The sequence below is a fragment of the Gallus gallus genome, chromosome 11, assembly GCF_016699485.2.
Source record: "Gallus gallus isolate bGalGal1 chromosome 11, bGalGal1.mat.broiler.GRCg7b, whole genome shotgun sequence".
Classification (NCBI taxonomy): domain Eukaryota; kingdom Metazoa; phylum Chordata; class Aves; order Galliformes; family Phasianidae; genus Gallus; species Gallus gallus.
The window spans coordinates 12,334,459-12,357,763 of record NC_052542.1 but is presented as its reverse complement, the minus strand read 5'-3'; the positions used below and the strand labels follow the sequence as shown (position 1 = coordinate 12,357,763).

Sequence of the window (23,305 nt, the reverse complement as noted above, 5' to 3'; positions counted from 1 at the left end):
TAAAATGCTTAGGATAATTAGATATAATCCTTATGCTGAAGAATTTCACAATACTAAGTGGGAAACAAAATTAAGTAATGATAAATGCAAATGGAAAATATCACACATTATTCACTTTAGAGTGATAGTATTCAAAACAGAACAGAATTGTTCAAAAAGGTAAACAGAGCATTAAAATTACGGAGATAAAAAGGAAATTACAGTGTCACTACAGAAACTAGTCATGAATCAACATTTCAGTCACTTCTGTCTTAAGTGGATAAATTTTCAGTTACACGTTCCCCCAAAAAAGGAATTCCAAGTCTGAAAAAAATAGTTATCAAAACAATTTCAGGATGGTTACCAACTTTCCTTTCGATAGAAACTCATTAGCTTCCTCAGAGCTGAAATGTATGCGTGTTTGCAAATACAAGGAACCAAATACCATCCTGGATGTGAATGCTTACTCCCAAGTTATTTGCACTGCCATTAGTAAATGGCATGCATGGTGTAGGGAAAAATCAGTGAGGTTTTTCCACCGGCTTCTTTAAGGCCAGTGTTCTCACTTTTTTTTTTTTTTTTTTTTTGACATTATCCTTCATTACTCCAGAAGAGGAGTAGTATTTAGCAAACTTGTTTATTAACTTCCACATCATTTTGAGTCGTTCCCTATAAAGTGTATTAGTAACATGTCGCCTTCAATTTATATGTTTTTGCTGAAGTTTGCTTCCTTTTTCCTATACCTAGTCTTTATACAGAGAAATGTTAAAGACATTTCTTCAAATTACAGTTCTGTAGCTCCTTTGATTGCCCTCCGGGTTTCACTACAATCACTGGCAGCTGAGCATGAAATCATGCTGCTGAGTAAAATATGGTGGCTTCCTTATAAAAGAAGTCTTGATTACATTTCTTTTACATATTTATTTATATGTTAGAGAGAAGATGAGGAGCAGACTGCCAGTCAGTGAGCTGCACTCAGATTGGCAGGTGATATCCCCATGCCATTGAGCAACACCTGTGCCTACACAATGTTTACAGCAAATCAAGCCTTCGATGAAAATTAATTACTCAACCTAAACCTTGGAAAGGCCAAGTGACACTGATTGGGAAATCAGAGCAATAGCTGCAGTGCTACCTGCTCCCTTCCTTGAAGGCACACTGCTTTCTCATTACTTGTTCAGTTTTAGGAGTATTAACTGTATTACACGGTGAGCCTCAGCAGCAAAGGTTCCAACTAATTCTAAATGCATCTGCCCAAGTTGTCCTTGTTTCAGGCTGATACTAATAAAATAAGCCTTCCTGCAAATCTTTTTTATGGCTCAAAATTAGTCTGCAACACCAGTTCAGGGAGTTGTTTTGATATTTGAGTGCAAATTGTCAATCAGTGTGTAACAAAGTTTTATTATGAATCACTGAGACAACTGAAATCCTATGGGTCACATTTAACATGGAGAAGAGCTGGAGATAAAGTCCTTTAAAGAGACTAAGTGATGTACCATAGGAAGAATGGTAAGAAAATTCAGAATGCATTTCACTTTTATAAAGAACAACTTAAACTTAAAAATGTATATTTCCCTCAGACTTGTAAACTCTTATAAAATATCAGCTTGAAGCCCATACAATTGTCAACTAATTCAAAGATGGCAAGCAAAACTCCACACTTCTACGTAGAACACTAGTACTTTCAATAGAAACTTTGCAATACGTCAAATTAGCATTTTAGAGAAAACCTGCTTTTTAAATACACTCTTCCTTTCTTCACTCTTTGCTGGATTAAACCAGTTATAATCAAGAATACAGCAAAAAGAAGAAAAGCTACTAACAGATAAATTTCCAATGTTCTGCATGGCAAGGTGTGATGTCCTTACAAGTTAGGAAAACCTCCTAGATAAATATTTTACCTCACTTTTATTGTGATTCACTTTTCTTCCCATGGAATTTGATTTCAGCATTTCAGGTTTTTTTTTTTTTTTTTTTTCTACTGGGACAATCTTTAAACTTTTTATGACATAATGTACAAATAGTCCTATATCAACATATGCCAGCATATCTTAAATACAACTTCCTAACTGAAAAACAGGAATCTGCAATATATTACCTCTATTGCTTTCAAATACCTTCAAGTAACAGCAGAAAAAAACCCTTAAATGAGGTCTGGGAATGGCTGCATCCTGGCTCCACCCCTTCTGGTCACTCGGGTGCATTGCATGCACTGAGCTCCCTTGGGTTGGCCCTCCCTTCCCACCAGGTACTCAATCACCGGTTCAAGCTGCGACTTAGCATTTCTGCTTCAGGGACACTGGACTATTCTCTCTATCCTGTGGACTGTAAGCAGCAAAAGCAGCTCAAGGTACTTTGAAGGAAAAAGGAAAAGTTCTGTTAATTACCACTGGGCCAACAGTGCTAACTCATTCCACAAACCCTAAAATGTACTTGCTTTACAGACCTAAATGAATAAATGACAAAAGGAAGTTTTCCACTGCTGTGTAATCTAATTCAATGGAGAAATACATACATATGAACTGTAAAGTGAGTGGAAGAACCAGAGACTGATGCAACCAAGTTAAATGCAGGAATTTCCAAAGCCTACAATGAGAGAGAGAAGAAAAAACAACACCTTAAAACTGCCTTGTGTATGGCAAAATCCACATATCACAACTTCGTGGTACAACTGTTAAATACCGTTTTTTTAAAGAATAGGTTTAAATGCTTTTAGACATTGATTTTTTGAAGCAAATCATATTAAACTAGGACAGCAATTCACTTCTATCTTCCTCAAACTCAATACAAATTGGGTGACCTCCGCTGCCAGACATCTGAACATATATTCTTTATTCGAGAGGCACCTGATTTAGCTAGATCATATCTCTCACTGAACAACACCATTTCAAATTACATTCAAAGTTCAGGAGCATGAGGACCTAAGAGATGATGTAAATAAAAAGTAAACATATAAGAATCATCATACAATCATCACACAAGAACATCAAAGAACACACAAGGAAACCACAGATGTTTTACAATTGCAGACCTTTGGTGGATATGCAGTAACAAGCGTCTCAGAAGAGACTTTTTTCTTTCACTCCGGATACATATATATTTTTAAAGCATTTTTTTTTCACAGAGTAAGTATACAGTATTTCACTTAGTAAGTATACAGTAAAACAAGACTCTACACAGATAGTAGATCACACACTTTGTTGATGTTGATCTGACTTTAGACCTGACCTAGATCTGACCATATCTAAACCACTTCAGTGAAGATCCCTTTAAATCTAGTGAAATTCTTTGTATAGTAAGGCTCTGTAGACCACAGTCTTGTTAATTAGAAATTCTGATTTCATTTTTAAATGATTTTTTTTTTTCTGAAGGTTAATGAAATATTGTTTTAAAAATAAATAATAGCAGTATGATAGTGTGGTATTTTTGAACTCAGATTTCTAGGATCATTGTAATATTTCTGTTTTAATGTTGTGATAATCCATTTCATGTTATACAGTCAAAATTTTTCTAGAAATCTCCAATCTTTGCAAACCTTGTTATATAGAAAGGTTGGAGGGGGTGGAGGAAGTTCTAAATTGTCAGAAAAGAACAGAATATAGAAATTCCATAACACATGCAGTTCAAACGAAATCTTGACAGCTGCTATTCACAAATATTGCTGACATAGTTTATATTATATTAAAATCTAGAATTACTGCATTTTCATCAGTTTCTCATTTCACAGCTGGCATTTCATGTTGTCAGCATCCTGTGATTTACGAGGCTGTATGTACAAAAACGTTGTTTTAAATGGCCAATTTCCTAAGCATGTTTACTAATTGATATGCTGTGGAAAGTTAAAGTGTGAAAATACTGTGTGTTCCAAAGGTCAGACTGCTCTGTGTGAGACAAAAGAGCAGAATATAACAGCTTCAGTTTCATTAAACTTTTACGAATGTCATTTGAAAACAAACATTTCCATGGAAAATTGAAAAGAATGTCTTAATTTGTGAGGCTGCTTTTGCAACATCAAAAAATGTACTGCAAAATACATTTAAAAAAATTGTATTGATACCCATTTTTACATGATTTAGAAGCTGTTAAGCAGAAAGAGAACGGAGTCATAATAAAGCCCTGTTTACAAATAAGGCTTACATAGGATTAATTGTGATGTTTTCCAAAGGGCTATAAAGCAAACATAGAAAAAAAAAAAAAAGGAAATGCTCTATACTAGCAATATTCTTCTTCTTCTTCTTCTAATATATGCAGAAACAATGGAAAGCACAGCTTTCCTGGGAACTGAGTCAGTATTTCATACATTTCATAATGCTTTTCTATTCCAGTCTTCAGAAGGGATATAGGATATAACCTGTAGTCTTCTAGTTCCTGGTGACATAAAGTGTCATAGGTTTAAATGCACACAAAGTCATCTGCATATAAGTAATGTTCTAAGTTTGGGTAGACCAACAGAATTGGGTGGAACTGACAAGTATAACAGCAAAGGAAAAAATACACTGCCCTTTTTAAAAGCTGCCTATTCCTCCTTATACATAGAAGCTACCATGTAGCAACTCCAAGTTTGGAATAAACACTGTGCAATTATAAAACAGTTAACAAGACAAACGTTTGAAAGTTATAAAAAAATTCCAAAATCAGAAGTATTACAGCATTTATTAATATAGCTAAGAGAATCAGGGGAAAGAGGAAGCAAAATGACTCCAAGCCTACGCGTTTCCCTGTGCAGTCCTACTGAGAACATGCAGGGCTCTGAGGCTCTCCCTGACATCACTTCCACTTTTTGTAGCCTTTGTGTTGCAGACCATCATAGAGGGGCCCGGAAAGTTAGCCCACTGTCCTCAGCAAAATCTTTTCTTTTCCCACCCATCTGTTCACCAATAAATGCATCCCAGGAATTGTTTAATTGTCTTCCTAGCATGAATTCAGCCTCAAAAGTGATTTTATTTCCTAGGCTGTTGCTTTTTTTTTTTTTTTTTTTTTTTTTTCCCCTCTGACACTTTATTTCTGCACAGCAATAGCAAAGATGTTAGCCATTTCATAACATCATGTCTCCAGAGCTTTCTTGTAGTTTGCCTGGGGGCAGGTTTATTTTCATACAGCTGAAGCTCAATAGCCTTTGTGTACCCTCAGTGAGTTGTATGGGAATTAGTCAGTTAAAACTTTTGTGGCTATCCTTTCCATACACGTGTATCATTACTCATTTGGCCTTTACTCATTTGGCCACAAAGTTTAACTCTTTTCAACAACATGTTTAAAACTGTGCTTCCTTAAGGTTACAACTAATACCGCACATAAGCAGAAAAATGTTCAGTATCTTCAAATCCAGCATGTTAGCACCAAGTCTGAAAGCCAAATTAGTATAAGAATTTTAAAAGTTCTCTCCTTTTTGGTGTTCGATGGAGGCTGAATGCCAGCAGCCCCTGGCCTACATGAAAACTTGTTTTATTAGCATTCCAGCAACCTGAAAATATTCGTTCCAGTAGAGTACTTCGCTGTCTTACAGAGAAGCTGGCAGTTGGCTATAATGTCTCCCACTTTTAGATAGGAACAGAAGTTCCCATATTTCTGCAGAAGCCTAAGCATGGGATTTTCTGGCTGCTTAACGTATTTTGAGCACGAATTAACAGGAATACGCTGCTATTAGAGTCCCTAATTAGGTAAGAATAAACAGGTTCTCCTCAGCCATGACTACACAAGAGGCTTTTGTATTTTTATGAATTCTTTCAGAAGTCAGCATAGAGTTCTAATTATAATGAATTATGAATTAAAGATCTAATCATTTTCTTAAAGATAGGTGTTTAGGGGGAGAGAGATCAACAAATTACTTGAAGTACACCTTCTGTATTCAGACATTTTAACAGAATAAATATGGCTGTTACTCAGCTTTTTTTTTCAGGAATTTCTCAAGCTTCATTACAGGTTATTGTTTTTGATTAAGTACTGTGAAATTACTATCTTGGCTGGAATTTAGTTATCTCATTTACAATTATTACTTTTTCATAGTTTTCATGGCAGATTGTGCTTTTACATACCTGGGTAAATAGGGCCTTGAAGCAGCAAATTATAATATTTTATAATCAATAATGCTACAGTGTTAAGAACTAATGTAAGGTTTTCATTGAATTGGAGTAGAGTGTGGTTAAAGGAATGCTAACAAGTATTGATGCTTGGATTGTATTTATCAGTGCCATTAAATCTCTCCCCACTATACTGAGTTTCTTTTTCCACATTAAAAATATTATTTGGTATCTCCTGGGCTGAGTTTTAAACAAGATAAAGCACCTTGTGAATTAATTTATTTTGAAGAAGAAACAAAATACAATTTGTGGCTTCTTTTCATTAAATTATCCTTAGCTCTATTGATTTAACCCAAGTTTAAAATTTATTTAGTTAAAAAGAAATAAAGCAAAAAATCAAACAATGTTACTTGCTCTGTATTAAATTACGAGAGTCTATTCTCATAGTATTACATAAAGATTTTTTTTAATAAACTGTTTATCTTAACCTAATAACTGTGTATCTTAGATATATGAGGGAGCAATGCTCTAATATTCATAGAAAGAAACAGTATTTTTCCCTATATTTTGACTGCTGTATTAGTTTCTCAAATACCATCCTGGCAACCAAATCACATATTTGTGCTGGAAAAGCATAATATATTGGAACATTTCATGCTAAATTCAACTTAAACAAACAAACAAAACAATTTTTTGGAGTGCGAGTGTTCCTTGATTATAAATACACTAACCCAAAGAGTCTTCCATTATATTTCAGTTTTACCCATTCATATTTATGTTGTAAGTACAGGGAAACATTTAATGGCAATCACAGTAAATACATTTTGATTAGAAAAAAGGCCCCATAAAGAGGTGGGAATAAAACTTTCCTATTTAACCAGAGATTCTGGGTTTTAATTTCTTGTTTAGATAGAAGTAACTTTTTTTTTAATTATTCTTTTTTTAAGTGAAGCACTTCCAAAGCAAATTCTCACTATTCCTGAATATAAGGGACCCACAGCCAGCACTGTACTTCACTATCATGGTTTGAACAATACTATGTCTCATAGGCTCAATGTAACCTTCACCTGAGTGAACAGTTCTTCTGCTGTCTTTAGCTTATTTTTCATCAGGACACGGTAACAGAATAGCATTTAGTTAAATGAGCAATACCCATTTTGCTTACATGCTAAGTGTGCTTAGAACACACTATAAATCTATCTATATAAAACTATAGATCTATCTATACACACATAATTCAATTCTTATAATTGTAGGGTTTTTTTTTTTTTTTCCTTTTTTATTTCTGCACTTCTGTGCATGTCAGTTGCTCAGAGAAATTCCTCAATGGATAAGTAACCTATGGAAAGTAATAAAGAACTGTTTCAACTATTTACTTCTTTTCAGGGTTTTTCTAAGAGGTCTTCTAGAATATAATGCAGACTAACGGTCGTAAAGAAAGAGAGCTCAGGTAGCAGCACTGAGATGTTCCTTTTTATGTTGAGTTGATCTATTCCTATTTGCCCAATGACTGAAGAATTACCCGAAGAGTTTGGAATCTGAAAAATGTATTAATATTTAATGAAGGAGGTGATTCTGGTTTATATTTATTCTAGTCTATTAAGAATGCCTCTACTCAGACCACAGCGTGACATAATATTTCTAAGCTTTCATTACAAGCTGAAAAAAAATGTTTGTAATTAACTTGAAACACTGTACATAAACCCCAGCTACTGTACAATTCTTTTTTTATATTGCATATACCTGCCAGATTTACAGAACTGTATTAGATTTTAATGAGATCTATGTCCTCATTCAATAATTTAATTTTTACAGTTGAAGGAGAAGTTCCAAGTAATATGTCAGAGGAAGATGGTTAAAATCAACCATGATTAACTTTGTACATTTTTTTTAGAAGTTACTTGGACTGGCTTGAAAAGTGGGCTCAGTAGAACCTAGTGAGGTTCAATAAGGCCACGCGCAAGTTGTTGTACTTGGGTCGGGGCAATCCCAGATATGAGCACAGCCTGGGAGTTGAACTTCTAAAGAGCAGCAAAAGAACTAAAACTGTTGTAAGAGATTTCTTTGAGTTTCAACAACATTTTTTTTAAGCGTTTGTTTCACTTCAAAAAGAAAAAGGAGGAAAGGCTGCAAGGAGGGCTGTACCAACACGTATTAAAGCACTATGCTATGTAAAAACAAAGAAAGTTTAAGTAGGTAATAAATATTAACATGATAGTCAACATTCTAAAGCTTGAACCACTTCTGATGAGGAAAACTTGTTTCTGTTTGTGTGAAGATGTATTCAGTCATTTATGTTTTGCGTATTTCTTTGAATTGCTATTCATGTTTATCTAATCACAACAGTGGAAAATGTGGTAAAATGAACAAAATGACAGTTAATTGGTTCATTTGCTGGGGAAAATAAATAATGCAAATTCCAATATGCGATACACATACAACACGGGGTCTGAGAAGCTACTTTGAAATACTGTACCTTATTAACAACTAACAGTTAATAGAATAGTTACCTTTTCTTGGAAAAGACCAACTGTTGTAAGACCTAGTGTATATTTTTGACAATGTGACACTTTACATAACAATTCCACATAGTTTGTTTACAGAATTCCTATAATTTAATTTCATAGAATTTTAATTTATTTAAACAGTTCCACATAACATCTGTAATAACGTTTTGGTTAGGGAGAGGTCACAGTATAATTGGAACATCTGAGAATAACAGAAATCTGTAGTGATGCTTTTGCTGTGGTTACCAAAAATACCTCAAAAAACAAACAAACAAAAAAACAATCGTATAAAGTAAAACGAAATCAAAAGCCATTAAATTACAGAAACATCAACACCGTCAACACAGATAATGTCAAATAATTGCATGAACATTACCTATATATACCATTTGGTGTTATTGCTGTGACTGTTAGAAAATGGAAACTTAAAAAAAAAACGAACAGGCAGGTACTTTTACGGATTGTATGGGACTATTACTGTGAATATATTGACCTTACCTACAGGAATGCCACAGTTCTACAATGTGGTCCTTAGTGGTAAAACAAAAAAGGTGGGTTTTTTTCTGCAGTATTCAAAAGCAACAGTGATGACTGACTGTTAGAAAACTTCCCTGCCCTATGAAACTGAGTAGTCCTCATTTCCTCCAACTTCACAATGCAGTGGCAAGGAAATGATTCTGAGATGTGAAATGAAACCTCTGCCAAAAAAAAAAAAAAAGTGATTTTTCAATGTTTTCATCACTTCACTCCTAATAGGTTCTCCATTCTCCATACCTATGATGTAGTTTGATACATAAAGAGCCATTACTATTTTGGAGTTTGGACTTGTGTTCCCCAACATTAAATATCAGAATACAGAGAATAAAGTATTTTCCATGAATAGTCACTTTAACAGAAATTTTACTATTGAGTAGCTGAATATTTTCTAGGAGAAAGAGTTGTGAGACTGTAAATGTGCTATTCTAGAAAACAAATAGAATACATATCTGCTTAAAAACATTGTTATGCTAACTATTTAGAGCAAAATTACAATGTCTTTCATCTTACAAACTTTTAAGTATAGCCATAATTTCACTTCTCCTGAGAAATCCTGGCTCCTTCCTCCTCTGCACTCCTCCCACTAAATGTGGGGAGCCTACTAGGGTAAATGAGGTGTGCCTGTGGTGGGAGAAAGGCCTTTTACAACCACACACAACTGGTCAGCATAACATGAATTATGATCCTGAATGTTAGATAGCTGTAATCAAACAGCATTTGAGCTTTTTACTGAAAAGGAGTTCTGAATGAATACTCAATGACTCAGAGATTGCCAGAGCACACGCACGAACATTTTGCAAGCAGATAAAAACAAGGAAATTAAATGAATTATTTATTAGGACTCCAATATTGGAAGTCAGAAATCTTAAATTCTGCTCCAATCTCTACCACTGTCCTTCTGTGTGGCCTTGGACAAGCTGTTTTATCTGTTCATGTCTGTTCCCATGCTGTTTTTTTTCTGTCCTGGCTAGCTAGCCTGACTTTTTTTTTTTTTTCAGCCCAGATATTGCATCCTCCAATGTTTTCAGCCTGAATACTGTATCCTCCAATACTCCAAATATTCTCCACGTTCACACAAGCACTAAAGATGATGGGCTTGACTTGTGTCTTTAAGTATTAGGGAAATACAAGTAAATAACAAAAAGGGGTTAAATAAGACTAGACATTCAAGTAACTGAGTGCACATTAATGTCCTGGATAGAATTGCTCCTGACTGAACACTACTGTATTATAAAGATACACAAAGCGCATAACTTAATCTAATCACAGTTTCTGTGCTTTCCGTTGAGAACCAAGGCTCTCTCTAAGTTAAACTTATTCTAAAAGAATATCTAGAATATTCTAAAAGAATTTCTAGAAAGAAACTAATTTCTTTCCAAACTATATTCACATAAAGCTTCATTTTATTTCTAAGTACCTTCCTCTTGTTACACAAAATTTGAAGGTGACCACAATTTGTCTGCAATTCTCACAACAGCTTTGAATAGTCTTCTGTGCAAGGAGCATTAGTTAAACATATACCTTAGTGGCTTTTATGTAATATCTGATAAACTGTCAACCCACTGGACTAACTGTGCAGACACTATTAATAATGAGACAGTACAGACTGCTTCAAGTAAGAAAGGATAAAAAAAACTCAGGACTCAGTGCTTGGAACAATATAGATAAAATCTCTGGATTTTGTGATAGTGAGAGATAGTGAGACTATTCTACCCCCCCCCCCCCCCCCCCCCCAACAAGTATGCATTATACTGGAAAAATAACCATGTTTTTAGATACAAGTTGTATTTTATAGTCAAAACTGAGAAGATGGTCTCTGTGACCTCATACATCCCCTTCAGGCTTCTTCATGGTGACTATGAACATACGACAAAGCTATATGAACAATGGAAGGTCTTGCAAGATGTTCTGTGAATGTTTTCACATTAAATAAATGGAATATTTACTTAATATCCATACCATAGCTTCAAAAAAGTTCTTATTTAATGTAGAAGAGAGAACTACTGTTTAATTTTTATTATATTTAAACCTTCTGAGGAAGGTTATCCTAAATTTCATTGTCTTCTTTAATATTAGAATGGAAAGCAGATTAATAGCCATCAAATTGGAATTCTATGTTAACTGATCTAGATGAACCATAGCCACACCTCTGTTATTATTTTCAACTGAAGTAAGTGAATTGAAGCAAAAACTAGACATAAAATAGAACATTAGAAGAAGAAAACACCTTCTTTTAAATCATGATACTGGCATTTACAGTATTTGCTATTTCTGCATTGTCTTCATCAGTTTGAGCTTGTCACATATACTTTAATACATGATTTATGGTTATAAAATCATTTTCCATTCTCATTTATAATACGGTGTCACATTTTATCACAAGTGCATTTAATCATCTCCTGTCTGCATATTAATAGTTACAAATATGATACTGGTGTAGAGCTAGTATCCAGTGGCTGTAACTGTCTCAGACTGCATGGCTGAATGCTTTGAAAAGCAGTGATAAATAGACATTTTTATACGTGTTTGTCCCATTTTAATAGCCAAGATAAAATTCCATTGCTTCACTAAATACTTGATTCTTCTGTCCTTTTGAAAATGTTTTGTACATAGGTTGTTTTGAAAGCAATGCCTCCTATTTAATTTTTGTGGAAACTACAACAGATATAAAGAGCACAATAACATGATTTGATAGAACATGTTCTCAGCTACAAAGCACTATTTTTCAACACAGTCAACACTATTACCTATGCATTTTCACTAGTGATAAACAGAGCCTGCATGCCATGCTTGTAACAATCCGAACTAGTAGAGGTGATCTACTGTTGCTGTTGCCACATGCCACCCACTACCTCACTGAGCTTAAATCCACTGTTAGGACTCCATCAATGCTCAGGAAGCACTGATAAATGTCAGTAGGTGCCATTTTTTTTTGTGCATGGAGGAATTCAATGACAGACCTTTGCTTCATACGCACTTCCATGTCAGATGCCGTTTTGTCAAACTGCCACTCTGCTGCCATCTGTCACATGGCAAAAAAAAAATTGTACGGTTCAGCCTCTACTGCCATACCACCAACATCCATCTCTGATGTTGTGAGGTAAAATAATAAAACAGAATGCTTTACATTCAGGGCAGACTTTATACTTATGTGTCTTTAGAACAGTATCAGTGTATAAAATTGTTCATGTATAAACATTTTAAGTATAGATACATAAAAGTCAAAGATAAAAAGCTAACTGATTTTAAAGGAGGTTCAGGATTACACAGTAGCTGAGGGCCTTCTGAATAAACTCAAGCAGTTTACTAACCCTGGCTTCAACTTAGAACAGTGCTTATTTTCTTAATAGGACATGATGCTATGTTCTGGGTTTAGGAGAAAAAAGAAGTTAATAACACACCACTGCTTCAGTTGTTGCTGAGCAGTGCTGTAAAGAGCCAAGCATATTTATTTCTCAGCTTCTTAGATTGTCCTGTCAGCAAGGGCTGGGGGGCCTAAAGGACTGAGAGGGGCAGAACCAGGACCACTGACCTACACTGGCCAAAGGGCTATTCCATAACATATAGCATCATGAGAACTATAATACTGAGGGAATTAGCAGGGTGGGGTTTTCACTGCTCAAGGACTGGCTGGGCATTTGTGGATGGGGGGGCAGCAATTACTTTATGTGTCACCTATTATGTGTGTACACACACACACACACACAAAATCATTGTTACTGTTCTTTCTCTCTTCCTTTTCTACCTTAGTAAATAGTTTTTATCTCAACCTATGAGTTCAAGTTTATTTTTTGTCCTCGATTCTCTTCTCTCATCCCACTGTGATGGAGAGGAGTGAGTGAAAGGCTGCATGGAGTTTAGCTGCTTTTCTAATTAAAATGTAAAAAATATTTTCTAAATTACTACACTATGGTCTACTTAGCTACACTTATTAATTCATTTGAAGTAATTGGTGCCAAATGTCCTATCCTCATAGAGGATTTGAGCCTACAGAACCTAAGCTTGTGAATATTTTTATTTGTACATTTAATTGAATGTTTGACACTTTTTCTGTGTTCTGTCAGGAGCAAAGTAATTTGTCATACTTTGTAACAGACAAGCGTGTGCAACTGACAAGCCAAATTCTGTTACTGTCATTCATGAGATACGTAAGGAACATTACGCAAAACAACAGAAGCATAAATGTTTCTCAGTACGGAGAAAGTACATAGTATGTATTTGTCATAAGGCAAAGATAAAAATGAATTAGATATGTGACAGATCTAAACTGCTAAGTTTTGATTTTTACTTTATGCTTCAAAATAAAAGCTTTTCAAAATAGAGTATAAACACAAGAACTGCAGGAAGTGCACATTCTGAGGGAATGCAGAATTCAGGTGAATGCCTCTTTGCAATCATGAAATTTCACATAGCACACAAAACTCAGCAGAGAATAAGGCCAAATTCAAACTGGAAATAAACTGCTGCCAAAATTCTGAATTTGAATTACAATAACTCAACTGGCCCACTGTCCAGGACATCACAACAGCAATTATACAACAGTTATCTCAGTGCAGAAAGATTAACATGGGCTTGGATTTATCAGAAGGCAAAACTTTTGCTACATGCTATCAGCAATCAGTCTTGGAGAAACCCATTTCTCAAGCAGTTGTTCTTAATTCATTCCAATGAATTCTCAAAGTTTTTGAGACTTTCACCATGAGAGAGTGATGTAGTTTACTTAACTCAAACAGCACTCTACACCTCTCACTGAAATCTTTCCTTCTCAAATATTTTTATAGTTTTTTTTTTGTATAGTATTCATTTATTTAATGCCAATGTTTAATTTAAAAATGCATGTCCAAGCTTACACGTGATATTTTCCCCCAAGTCTCACCGCTGATGAACAAAGTTCTAAAAAATAAAAATAATAAAAAAATCAAGCCATTACTTCTTAGAACTTTCATTAACATAACTAAAATTAACTAATAGCAATAGAGGACTATCACTAAGCATCTTTACACAAAAAGATATTTCTGTCCAAGATCATCATCCAGTTTTGAAACATCTACTGATGGCACATTTTAAAGAAAAAGTCTCATAGCCACAGCAAAACAAAATGACATGGAATCGTGGACATAAAGTCCCAGTATACACAGCTGCCTAATATGGAGAAGTTTGACTATTCCTTCACAGATTTATAAAGTTAGAAGCAACTAAAACCAGCATCTTTCATTCAAATGTTATAAATTCTAACACCAATATCTGTTCTATCTGTAAGAATAACATCACTTCAAAAAGCCATAATAACTAAAATGCTATGGTTTTGTTGGTGGGATCTTCTTTGTGTGTGTGTGTGTGTGGTTTGTTGCTGCGCTTGTTGTTTGGTTTTCTGTTCTGAAAGAAAAAATGAACATTTTAATTATGCATGATTTTTAATGTGCGAATCATACCTATTCCTCTTTATTTGTATTATTTCTTTGGGATTTCTCAGTGTCAGCAATGTAAAGGTATCTGTATTCAGAAGAAAGGACATAAAGACTAATCTAAATTTTCACCATATCTATGTATATTCGTGTTTGCATAATGAGACTATGCATGATGAATCATGCATCACATCTATTATCTACTCTAAATACAGAGAAAAGATTACTGATGGTTTTCGTAACAAGTTATCAAGTCTGGGCTTTTGAAGATTATTCTACAGTATCATTTAAGAAACACTTCTGCACTTCTAGCCAAAAGATGAAACAAGTCAAAATAATCCACAGGTGCTTTCTACAGGAATTTCTTCCTGCATTATATTACTGTAACACAGAGTATCCTCAGGAAGAAACTATATCACACTCTGGAGAAAAGCAGTTTCATGATACCTATTTTCCTTCATCTAGTTACAGTATATTTCAAAAGTGTCTCGCAGAAAACTTTCATATCTTCCCTGAAATAAATGCATTTGAAATTAAGGAGATTTTAAAATGGAAAATATTTTGAATAAAACACACATTTCAAAATTTGATAATTCTTGACCAGCACTCTTGACTTTACCCATTTCATCCATCCAATTTCCTTTAAACTTCGTCCATCCTTCAACTGTTCAGCTTAGCTTCAATTTGTGATCATACTTACTACGCAATGGGTCTGAGACTACTCTTAAATTAATTATCATCCACAGAGAAGATATTTTCACCTGTTACAGAAATGTAAAGAATTCCATCTCTGTGAATATGCAACAGTAATGTGTCAGATAACTTTTCATGACTAGATGATGAACCATAGTCCCTGATAAAGTTCAGTCAGGACGGAAAAATAAAAGAAAGAAATGGGGAACACTCATTACTTCGGAGAAAACTAGCTCCTCTGCTTATTGAAAATGTTTGCTACTCCCTATTTTCATAGGAACATTTCAATTTTTTTCTGCTCTGTGTCTTCCATGTCTTGTCTTACTAACCCTCATTACAATTGTAGCAAGTACACAGTTGGAATAGCCTCATTGAAAAGGCCTCTTTGATCCATATTTCCAACCACTGACCTCTGAGGTATAATCCTTCCAGTGCAGCTGCACATTTTAAAAAATAACTGTGAAGAGTGCAAGAGAATTGCCCAGACAGTAGCTGCATTTTCAGGTGTCACGCATGTCACTTTGCTATGTCAGACAAGTAAATGAGAATGCTATGCCAAGTTTTGATGTTGTTGTCACTCCTTTCCCCAGGGAACATGGTGCAGACTAATTAAATCAGCTGGATAACTCTTTATCTTGACTACATTCTAGATATTTATCTATACTACGTCTTTGAGCTGAGACATCCTCACTTACCAGTGACTGCATGGCACGGTGATACTATGGCTGAGATAAACAGTCAGCCACAACGTGATATACTGACAGCAGTTTTCCAAAAAATACGTTCCCTACAAGCTTAAAAAAAAACCCTGCTATTAACACATGCATCATCATTGTTCCAGTTCAGCAGTTCTTATTGTTTTTACAATCAGCACAAAGTTAAGATAGTGAGTAGAGAGAAAACCAAACGCAAAGAGATGCTCATACACTAAGCTGTTCAGGGTGGATGTGCCACAGCTAATCATCATGAAACACATTGAAGAAATATTCCAACCAGAGCACCAATCAAGTTCCCTCTTTGTCATCACAATCTTGAACTGTGTAATTCGATTACATTTTTAATCTTGTCATAGGAGGTTAATTAGTATCTGCAAAAACAGAGCATGTTTCCATTTTGGAGCTTAATCTATAAAAAGTGTACAACTTCAATGAAGTATGCTATTACCTCATTATTAAGGTTATCTAATTTTTGCAGCATTTTTCCTGGCTGGGCAAATTTTTAGATTGAAGGAAAACAGGAAAGGTTTTCTTTTTGTGAAAATCTTCTACTTAAAAGCTGTTAGAAATGTAGTCCATTATGTCATACTGCACAAAAATCAAGAACTAAAATAATCATACACTGGTAAGCATACAGTAAGTTTTCTTGTGGACTGAATGTATTACAGAATCTTTACAACTGAGGAAATTTGTCTTTGTTAATTGCCACTTCGGAAGACTTCTGGCCATGACTTACAGCAGTGACTAAATCGTCTTATACGATCATGTGTCCTAGCATTTCTCACATCCATAACATACAACATAACTTCAGCATCTCTTTCCAGATTCTAATCAGGAATCTTGCTAGCGTCAACACAAAATGTGTTTCTAATGGAGTCACTGAGAGCAGAACTCACTGTCAATCTGCCCCCTTCACTGTTTACCTTTTTGCCATCACTCATCATATTAAAAAAGGCCTTCTCAGCTAGGATAGCTTATGCTATGTGATTTCCATATTTCACGCTTTTGAAAAGTGAAAGCAACCAAAAGAAATTCTTCCAATTGAACAAAACATTTTGATCAGATAAACCTGTAAAATGCTCACCCACCATTTCTGTGTCAACTACATGAATACCATTGATGAATAATACTGAAGTATAAATTTCTGCTTGAACTGTATACCTGGAAGGGTTATGGGAAAGACTGTGCTGCAGCGTGCCAATTTATAAATAAACCAACACAGTAAATATCAATTATTTCAGAGTGTTTCCCTTTAATTAGAGATTCACTGACATATCTTCATGTATTTCAGCATGTCTGTTACCTTGAGGGCAAGGAGGAGAGAATGGGAAAGCATTATTAAACAAACAACTCACACTTGCTTTATGTCTAGCTCATCATCCATTACTTGAATGATCAATACTTTGAGATAAATATATCTGGGATTTTCCAGTATCTTTATTTTATTACTCAAGATCACAAAGGTCCTTCCTATAATTAAATTCAGTACACATACTCAACATAAATAAGCAGAGATAATCACACCTAGATCTTAAGCCTCATGATCAGCACTGTTAGTTTATAACAATCAGACCCTGGTCTGTGTTTAAATTGCAATAGAGAAAGGACAATGGCCTTCTACCCAACTTAGAAGAGAACAGCCCAAGGAGATCTGAAATACAAACGCAGTGGATATCAGAAAATTAAGTATAATACTGTTAGGAAGGTATGATATAAAGTCATACATTTTTAAAAAGCTGTTCTTTAATTATTACTGCAGGTTCAAAGCAATATGTTTCAAGGACAAAGCAATGACTCTACATTGAGAAAGCATATAAATGGATCATAGTACACACTGTTTCTCAACGTTTCTGACTAATCAATCATGGAAAATCTGATTTGAAAAGTGGAACTTGGACTACATAATATGCTTATACTTATTTCCTACTTGCCCCTCCTAGTCACCAAATTTGCTCATACACATGTTGAATGTTGTCTAATCCTGCGATCCATGAACAGCATGTATTTTTCTGTATTTTTTACAATCTGTTTAAGACATAATGTCTGATTTAAAGCACATTTTTAGTGTAGCAAATTAGGATCCAAATTTGTATGCTACTTTAATTTAAATAACATCATAACAGTGACAAAGTAAGCACACTTTAGTTATTCTTGACTGTTTTGCAGTTTTCTGGAATTCTTGAGAATTGTGATTTTCAGTATGTATTTTGTTTTAATGTCTGTATTTAGTCTAGAAATATTGAACTGCAACAATTAGTCAAATAACGCATTCTTCAGTTATACTGAATTTTCCTCTTTTTAACCTTGTTGTTTCTTCTGAAAGATGACCCTTGTTGTTTAACAGTTTAAAAGTAAGTTAGCCTTCCTCTAGGAAGGAGGTATTTTAAGAAAAACTTCAATCCTGTAGTCCCACTCATGACTTTGATATTAAGCAACATGAGCAATGGGATTTACTGGAAATGTTACTTGTTTTTCACTTTAAGAGTAACATAAACAGTAATCATAGAAGAAGCTGTAAAGAGCAGAATCTCCAATATATTGCTGCAGGAGAGATATACATAGATTAATGCAATCAGTACCCTTCCTTACGTAATTATATGCTATTCCTGGTTCCTGTATCAGATTTACTAAATTACAGACATTCACTGTTATCTGGTTACAACACAACCGTCGATTCAGAAAGACACAGTGCAAGTAGTGTAGTACTGAGTTGTTCTTTAGTAAGTTGTCAGAACTCATAATTTATATACTTTTAATAAACAGTGCAAATTTAACAAAAGAATACGGAGCCTTCTTACCTGAACAGTGTAATATTTATTACATAAATCTTGGCTGTGCTATGGTGTTTCTTAGTGTTAACAAACATCCACATTAGAACACAGTAATGATGCTAATACAACCTCATTTGATCTTAACTAGCATGCCCATCTTGGCACGCTAAATGACGCTGTCACAAAGAAATACTGCATGCATTGATAAAGTTCAGAGTGTGAAGTTTATTTTTAGATACAAAATTAGGATTATCAACTGCATCCTTCTCATGCATAACGAATATGGTAACTACAGTGAAAATAAATCATGGAACCTTTCATATTCCCATGGATTTAATATATTTTATTTATAATAATCACAACATCACCTGATTTTTTTTTCCTCTTCCTCTGTATGCAGCTTTAATTTTCCTCTCTCTTTTTAGAACATTTAAGCATGGTTTAGATCAGGGAAATAATTATTAAGAAAATAATCTTCAGAAGAAAATCAATCCTGTTTTAATAAATAGGAAACTCAATCAGTAAAATTTACATCCCAAATACTAGGTAATTACAGTACTTCTCTAAGAATAGATTGATGGGTATATATAGTGTACTAAACAACTAATAACTCAGTACGAGAATGAGAATAAAATCATTTTTGCATTATCAATACTCAGCTACCTCTGAGAGGAGGAGGAAGCTTTCCCTTATAAAGATTATACTCCTCTTGGAGAAAGAACAGAAATGCTGCTGACAACTCACAATAACCAACGTCCTACCTTTTTTCTTTAGGATATAATGGGTACTGCCAACATTATTACTCAGAAGAGTTGCTGAAATACCCAAGAGCGTGGTGGATGATAGAAAGTTCCCATGCATGAGTGTTAACTATAGTATTATAGAGCATAAGCAAACTGTATACTTTGGACTACAGATGTTAATATTATTGTAGCTAGACTTAAAATAATTACAAAATAAATTCTGGAGTTTTTCAGTCTATGCAAACTGTCATCTCGGAGTTACCAAGAATCCAGAGGACATTGTAGAGTTCCAGGAGGTGCACTGGGTTTGCTGGAGAGAAAAAGCATTCAGAAAACCATGACAGAACTTGAGATTTTGGGCTACGAACTGGTTGTAAAGGAATTGGGTTTCCTGTGATGAAATTTTAATGTGAAAACTTGCAATTCCACTGTTGTTTCAAAGAGAAGGCATACTGAGCACTAAAAAGAAAGTTCCACTGACAGTGAGGTCAGTAATGCAGAAAGACAAAGTTTTAGAAACTAGAGATTAGGATGTGGAAACAGTGTAAAGGGCAGGAATATGAAACTCTATGGGAACAAAAGCAGGAGATGCCCCTCTGATAATTTTGAGATCCAATGTTCTAGAAGTGCCTTACAGTTATAAAGTTAATGAGGATAAGAGACATTTTAATTAGGATTCTGGAAGATACGTAGCTAGAAGAAAAGAGCTGATGTTATGTGCAATGTATTTAAGTTTTTCTGTGATGCTCTCCATGTTAAGGAAATCAAACTCTTCCAAGCTACACTCAGTTTCCTAATATAAACCACCTGGGATTGCACTGACATAGGTGTTGAGCACTCATCAATGCACATGAGATCAAGTAAAACTGGCTTAAAATGAAAAGGCTATCTAAATGTCAAGTGCTCTGAAAAAGAACAGGCCCTAGATATCTCAAGTGGGGAGATAAAATTAAGATTTTGGATGTGCACGTTTAATTATCACACCTCTGAGCTTTTAAATAATTATCTTTCAAAGCTGATCTTTTCTAAATAAAGCTGTTTCAGATGTGCATGCTATATACACACACAGAATAATAGCAGTAATTCTTTTTGGTTAAAGTTCATCAAAGCAAGTAGCAGGAAAAAAATAATGCAGATCAAAAGGAAACATGAAGCAGGTAATAAGTGTTGATAGCTAAAACCGGGGGGGGGGGGGGGGAAGGTTAGGACAGATTCTTTGCCATATAAATCACCACATAATTGAGCTTCCACTGAACTGCTGAGCATTTGTATCAGAGGTTACAGAAAAAAATAGGTGGCCTGGTGGAAGCTTTTGTTATTCCACTTCAACAATTACTGGCAAATAGCAATCATCATGTTTAAAAATCTTTCCTGTAACAGGTACTAAAATTGCCTTTAGTTGGAGAAGCAAAATCAAATAATAATTACTGTAAAGAAACTGAGTCCAATACCTGGAAGTTAAATTATAAGAAAATAAGAAGCTGGCACCAGTGTGAGGATCAGTGTTTCATCACTATGTACGGCTAATGTTACTCAAGGACAGAGAGTTCAGAAATACAAGAGGGAAAGGATGGAAATGTTACATAAAAGAAAGAAACCTTCAGCCAACCTGTCCTACAAGAGAAACTGCCTTCTGGTTCAGCCTCTTTTTCATGAACTGGTTAAAAAAAGATACATAAGTAGAGAAGTTGTGAAGGCTTCTGAAATGAAATTTGCAATTTCTATTTCCCATCACATGGTTCAATACCATTGTCTTACTTTATAATGTCAATAAAGCACTGTTGTGTAACAAGCTGGTATTTCAAAGCAGTGAAATTTTTACTTGATTCTTTTGACAATGGTGTTAGTTAAAAATGAAGTTGTCCCCCATTTGAGGGCAATCTAGTATAGACTGCCTTGAATGTAATTTGCAGTGATGGTACAAAAAGGGGATTTGTTTTTAATAGAAAATATTTATTTTTACACTTTGTGGGCAGATGAATGTGGATGTAACAGAAGAGCAATATATCTGCCTGCAAAATACTTTGTTGCCCTGCAACTACAGTGTACAAAAACTTTTTTTTCTGTAATCACGCTGAAAAAGAGAAATACCACAGGGAAGGAGGTTGAGCTGTTAGTGCTTTTTTACTTCGCATCTTAAATTTTAACAGGAAGATGTGAAAACAAAATTACATTATTGCTAAACTTTTGTTTTCTGTGATTACAAACAACTACAGATATAAATATAGTAATAAAGATCAAATATGCTACTTCAGGAATGGCAGAACTGGCAAATACAGGCTCTGATCACCAAATGTTTTGGGAACCTTGATATACTTTACTGAATTTTTCACTTTTATTTTTAAATTCAAAATTTGATAACAGAATTAGAGAGAATTATGAAACTGTCCATTATATGACATTGCACAATATACTCTTCTTTCAGTACTTGAGTAAACTATTTGACATTCTATGATTAAGAATATGTAAATCTGTTTTGTTTTCATTCCAAAATAGATTCAATTGATACTAGCAGCATGACAGTAGAACCTAACACATGGCAAGGGTTCATGCAGGAGCGCAGGTCATACTGTTGTGCATGTTTTCTAACTTTTTAATTTTTTTTTTTTTTTTTTTTTGCTTATGTGCTAGTAATCCAGAGATTTTTTTTTTCCTATGAATTTCTACAGTTGATTCCCTAGAAGTCTGACAGTTTTTCATTTACTTAGGAAACTAATTTGTACTTTGTGATCAAATCTAATGGATAGCGGCAATATGTACGAAGAGAGGATTTCAGAATAAGATAGTAAAACCTAAATCTCTAAGCCATTTGTGAATTATCAATAAAGAACAATGCGTTATAATGAATTGCTATTCCAAATCCCACTGACCAAGCAGATAAGCAAATTCACATTAGCTCTGAAGTCCAATTTAACCCTCAATCAAATAAAATAAAGTAAATTTGGTTAGTGATGGCTGAAACAGATGTGCAGAGTACTCCTATTAAAAGCAGAGATAAAAAATTAAAAATATAGATAAGAGAGTCTTTTTTTTTCCCAGCTATAAAGTATTACTCTGAAAAGCTGTTAACTTTTTGTATTATGCCCTGTTCTCCAACTTTCACATCTTTTCACTATATTAACATCAGTGCATTAAAGCCAAACCAGCATTTCAGGGGCATTGTATCAGCACAAGAGATTTAAATTTTACACTGCAACTTCTACTTTCAAATATAAACTTGTCATTATAGAAGGTAATATATATTACACACTTATAAAATGACAACATTGCATATTTATTCAAACAAAACTTTGAATAAATGAGTGATTTGCAAAATCTTGCTGTGTAATGAGAGATCCCTAGGTTGATATGAATTAGGGAAGACACCAAGGACCCTTAAGCCAGTTTGGATGGAGCCCAGAGCAGCCCAATCTAGTGGTAGGCAACTGGAAGTACATGACATTTAAAGACTCTTCCAACCCAAGCCATTCTGTGATTCTTTGATCCTGTAACTGCACACTTAACAAGGCCATGCTTACTACCCAGCTGGATCATTCTCTGTCCAAGCCACTTACTTTCAATACAGTGCCAAAAAGAGCAAACCTGTTCAGTCCAAAAGCTATGTTAGTAGCTGCTATGAAACTTCATATTACAGGAATGAGAGAGGTTGCATGCTCCATTTCATTGCACTCCAACTTCCAGTCAACTATCCCCTGACATTTGAAAGCCCACAGCTGTCTCAGACTCCAGGCTGAGATGCAGTCGCCTCAAGATTTCCAAGTGAGTGGCTCCATCTTGTTCTAGTCACAGTTTACAGCACTGTTACTATTATTTGCAATTACTCTCAATCTGTGAAATAATTGAGGTAATCAGATCATACTTATGAAGATATACTTCAATATGAAAGAATGAGAAACTCAGAATTTTAAGTGTGAAAAATTAAATAATGAAATCTATA

General features: G+C 34.6%; 2 long non-coding RNA genes across 2 annotated transcripts in view; one reads left to right on the top strand and one right to left on the bottom strand.

Annotated features, from left to right (window-relative positions):
- Positions 1 to 23,305, bottom strand: part of LOC124417136 — a 123,405-nt gene that overhangs the window by 54,456 nt on the left and 45,644 nt on the right. The window lies entirely within an intron of this gene.
- LOC112533282 overlaps positions 1 to 23,305 on the top strand; it is a 79,731-nt gene that overhangs the window by 33,679 nt on the left and 22,747 nt on the right. The window lies entirely within an intron of this gene.